We start from the raw sequence: 5482 nt of genomic DNA, 5'->3' as shown, positions 1-5482 counted from the left end.
ATATATATATATATATATTTATGGGTGTATATATACATATAGATATATGTATGTATGTGTGTGTGTGTATATATATAATATATATATATATATACATACATACATACATATGTATAATGTAGTGATAAATAAATACTACATATGTGAAATCTTAAGAATTCTCTCTGTCATTATCAAGAAGCCATTCATATAAATTATTTTAGAAGTGACATATTACACTTATAAGCAGCAAAAAGTCAAACATGATATACAGAAATTAAAACTGATTAACAAGCAATGTTTCAAAATGAAAGATTACCAACTAATTAAAAAAAAAAAGAGGCTTGATAACTTTTTGGAAGAACATTGAATATCATGCAAACTTTTAATATGCCAAAATACTCATTATCAATATGAAGGTATTTACAAGCTTTGAATCTTTGGAGAAAATGAGAAAATTATTGTAAATGACTATATAGTAAATATAATTAAAATTTGATCTCCCACTTCTAAAATAGTTTCATTTTTGTAATCTTATTAATTATGATTATAGGCATAGGCATGGCTGTGTGGTGAAAAGTTTGTTAACCAACCTCATGGTTTGGGGTTTAGTCCTGCTGCATGGCATCTTGGCAAGTTTCTTTTACTACAACTCAGAATTGAATGGAAATTCCATTTCTTGAGATACATGTGGTATTCTTGGGATTAGCAGAGATGATCCTGCATAAGGACCAAAAGCAACTTCAGCCTCAATAACATGATCATATAAACTGACAATGATGTAGCATGTGCCATTGCAATGTCCATTAGTAGCATCTAAATTTCTCAGAAGCATTATGTAGTGTTTTGTCTTCAGTTTGAGAATGTGTGGTAGAAACCCTGATGGTGTAAATTTGTTGATGAACTCGATTGGGTACAGAGTTTCATTATCAACCGTATCTGGGCTTCTGTATATTTTTAGCTCACCAGGGATCCTGGTCAACAGAAAATCATTCACAAATTGTGCTGCTTCATTTGTTGGAGTAACGATGGTTCTATTTGCAAGCCACACAGGGTTTGTGAAGTTATTATTTAGGTCAGCATATACAAAATCACATAGATCTGAAAGAATACCACTTTCAAGGCAAAAGTCATTGGATAGTTTGATTTTGAATTCACCTAGGCTTTGTTCAACAGAAATGTTACCATTTCCTACACCAAGAAGGTAATTATCAAACTCTCTTTCATCAGAATGACCTTCTGTAAGAAGTCTCAGATTGGTTGTCAACTCCACTACTTCCACATGATCGCAAAGAAATGATCTCTTTGGTGTTGTATCAACAATTTGTAATCTGACACCATTATGTTGAAGTAGAATATTCTCTTCTTGAGATACCCTAACCAGTTGGTCATGTGTAGCGGAAACAGAATCATGTCTACATATACATGCCTATTCAGACATCTGTTTCAGTCGCTTTGCCCTGGTTTCATCTGATTCAGTCGACCATCCTTCTCTCTGCCATTGTGCCTTTGCTGCTAAATTTTCCTTTTCAATTGCATATTATATATAAATGAAAGCTCATTAAAAACTATCGTGTTTAGCGTGCTAGAAAAAGCAGCAATCACATAGTTATTATTGTAAGGCTTATAGCATTCCAAGTAACCACACCAAGGAAATCACTTCTTCATTAAAAAAAAAAATTATACCAGTATATTAAAGAATTTTCATTTTATCAAAGCTATTCATTTAACAAACTCTTGAAACTGAAAATTTTCTTGAAATTGTGCCTCATATCAAAGTTATACAGCTATTTTGTGTAAACACGAAATGAAAAAAATTGTATAAGTGAAGGCTCGTTAAAACTATTCTGTTTAGTGTGCTAGAAATAGCAGCAATCACATAGTTATTATAAGGATTATAGCGCTCCAAGTAGCCATACCAACAAAATCATTTCTTCATTAAAAAAAAAAATTTACCAGTATCATCATCATCATTGTCATCATTTAACGTTCGCTTTCCATGCTAGCATGGATTGGACGATTTGACTGAGGACTGGCAAGCCAGAAGGCTGCACCAGGCTCCAATCTGATCTGGTAGAGTTTCTACAGCTGGATGCCCTTCCTAACACCAACCACTCTGAGAGTGTAGTGGGTGCTTTTACGTGCCACTGGCACGAGGGCCAGTCAAGCAGTACTGGCAATGGCCATGCTAGCAAAAATATGTATTTAACAAACTCCAGAAACTGATAATATTCTTGAAATTGTGCCTCGTATCAAAGTTATACAGCTATTTTGTGTAATAGCATGCATTCATTCAAAACAAAATCACTTAAAAATTATACCGATATATTAAAAAATTTTCATTTTATCAAAAATATTAATTTAACAAACTCTGGGAACTGATAATATTCTTGAAATTGTGTCTCGTATCAAAGTTATATAGCAATTATTAAATTATCGTTAATGAGAATAGAGGCGAGTGAGAATGAGAAACTGTAGCAAATGAAAGCATAAAAAGTTGCCTAAACATTAAAATCTACTCCACAGTTAATGCAATGAATATTTAAATCTATGAAGAATTGGACGCAGTGAATGCAATGAATATTTGAATTTGTCAGAATTTAGAGTTAAAAAAAAATTCAATAAACTTCAAAAGTTGAAATTATAGGAAATTTCTTAGAACATGAATTTATAAAAGTATTTTCAGATGGTTAAGCTTTTAATATTGTTTTCTTTTAGTACTTTTAGTAATTGTTACATACCTAATAAATAAGCAGCTCTCTCCATTATAGTATAGATGCTGAAAGGAAATGACCAAGCTGCTGTTCAAATAAACAATGATAATGAAATTAGTCAATATCTAATGGGTAGGTGTATTGGACCATCCAAAGCAGTTGCATCCATTTTAGGATTTTCGATTCATGAAAGAGCACCTGCAATAGTGAAACTGTAAGTTCATCTACCAGATGAACAGAGAATATTGCTCAGAAATAATGGGGATACATATGGCTGTCAATGAATGACATATGAGAACAACATTGACAGAATTCTTTTCATTGTGCATCAATGATGACTTTGCAAAAACATTACTTCATGCCGAAGTACCCACGTATTTCATTTGGAATAGTAGTAATAAAGAATGGCAAAGAAGAAAGCGAAGAAAAAAAGTTGAAGGCCATTTGAATGTTTTCAAAGAAGAAACACTTGGTTGCATTTAAGTTATGCTAAAGGAAAGGCAGGTGAACTGTGTTATTTAAGAATTTTATTGCATGACGTTTGAAAGAGTATTTTTTTCTTTGCTGCCATGCAGTGACATTTTCAACTAGGTGTGGTTGTGACCCAATGGGTCACGGGTACATCTAGTATATATATAATATAATATAATATGATATAATATAATAGGCTTCTACACAGTTCCACAATTTCTGTCCAATTTCATTCAGAAGGGATTGGTCAGCTTAGAGCTATATTAGAAGACACTCCTTTGGTTATCACCTAAACTTCATGACCATAGATGAGAATAGGCATTGATACCTAATTGAAGATAACTGCACTATAAAAAGTCTTTTCTTCTTCTTCATCTTGGTGATGCGTAGAATGGTTTGATAGAAACTTCCAAGATCAAAGACTGTACCAACCTCTGCTGTCCATTTTGACATGGTTTCTATGGCTGGACACCCTTCTTAATACCAACCACCTGTTCAAAAAAAAAAAAAAAATTGATGAAAGAAGTATTGATATTCCAGTGAAGATTTATAGCGGAATATCTCCATTAACACTTTTGTTACCAAAAAACAAGCAAACAAAAATTACTGTCAGTTGATTTTCCATGAGGATCAAAATATTTAACATTTGTTCTTTGAAGAGGAAGAATATAGAGGCTGATACTTTGGTTGAAGAATTCAAGTGAGGAGAGTATTCTCCAAAAGATATATTTCATTTCACTTTTCCTGCCAGCTTACTGCAATTTTCATTTTTTGGTATGAAATTTTGTATGAGTTAAATTCTTCTAGTTCAGATCAACAATACTAGTTTCTTTAAATTGTGGACCTTATAGTATTCCACTGGGATTGATTTCTGATTATACGCCTTACACATCATCCAGAATGAAAAAATTCCTATGTCAAGTTCAAAGAAAACACAATTTGATTTTGCATTCTGGTCCAAGGTAGATCACAAAGCTTAATAGTTATCACAAATTCAGTCAGTTCATTAGAATGACGGTTATGGTTTCCTTGTAGATGAGATGTAAATCTATTATATGAGAAGACTTCAAGACAGAGAGACGGCACTGGCTGATCTGAAGCTTCATACAGTGAATCATTCAAACTCCCTTGGAAAAACCATACAGTCCAATTAGTAGTTAATCCTCAAATCATACTTTTTGGAGCCCTCTTGTGGCCATATTTCTAATGAAATACACACAGCCTATGTGTTTCAATTAATTTTAAGAATTTGATGGGATTTAATAAAGTAGGTAACTTTTCTCTCCATAAATGCTTTTGTTACCAAATTTCTATTGAAAGGCACAGACTTGTTTTGATTAATTTTAACTGTTATGGAGAATTTAGTAAAATAACCATGTCATTATTAACATGGTGTTTGGAACATAAATTTCTCTCATCTTTCAGAATAAAATAAATTCTAAAACTAAATCATATCATGCTTCCCAGCCATATGGTTCCAGATTCAGTCCTACTGCATGGCACCTTGGGCACTTTCTGTGTTCAAATCCTGCTTCATGTAACTTCACCTTTCATCATCTGGGATTGCTATGGTAAAGTACCTATCAAGTACTAGTGTTGATAGTATTGACTAACCTGCTGATGTGCTTTAAGTTAAGGTTACTTATTGAGTGTCAGAATAAATGCTCTATGAGAAATGTTAGAACATTGTTAAAAATTTTTTAGCAGCAATTATTCAAGCTCTGAGTTCAATTAGTGAAATCAATGTACTTGACTACTCCACCTCCCTTCAAATTTGCTGGCCTTGTGCTTGGCAAGACATTGAATGGTGGGCAAGACTGATATGACTGAAGACTCGTGCTTACCTCATCAGCTAAGCTGTCATAAAATTTTTAAAATTCTGTTTGAAAAAAAAAAATGTGGTTTGACAGGGATGTGCAACTCCCTAGTAAATTTGTTGAGAAGTGAGTTCGTGTGACAAGGACGGCTTGAGTGAATAGGCTTACTCTAAGTTGGCTCTTGTTGGGTGAGCAGTATGGAGGAGAGGGGAGCACTTGGCATGCTACTTCTGGTAAGTTGGATGACTTAGAATTGGTGGGATGCCTTGGTTGCCCCTGGATAGCATTTCCCCTCTACTGGCGAATTTTGTTAGGATGTTTTGTTGATTGTTATTGTTTATTTTTATTGTTTACATAGTTTTATGTAAATTCCAACTAGCCTTTGTCTTTTTATTGTCCTGAATATTTTTGTGGCCAATAAACAAAGGCTTATTACTTTTTGAAATAATCCTTATATAGTATACAGGCATGCACACACACACACATTATAATATATATATA

The sequence above is a fragment of the Octopus bimaculoides genome, chromosome 14, assembly GCF_001194135.2.
Source record: "Octopus bimaculoides isolate UCB-OBI-ISO-001 chromosome 14, ASM119413v2, whole genome shotgun sequence".
Lineage (NCBI taxonomy): Eukaryota > Metazoa > Mollusca > Cephalopoda > Octopoda > Octopodidae > Octopus > Octopus bimaculoides.
This window is presented reverse-complemented; position numbering follows the sequence as displayed.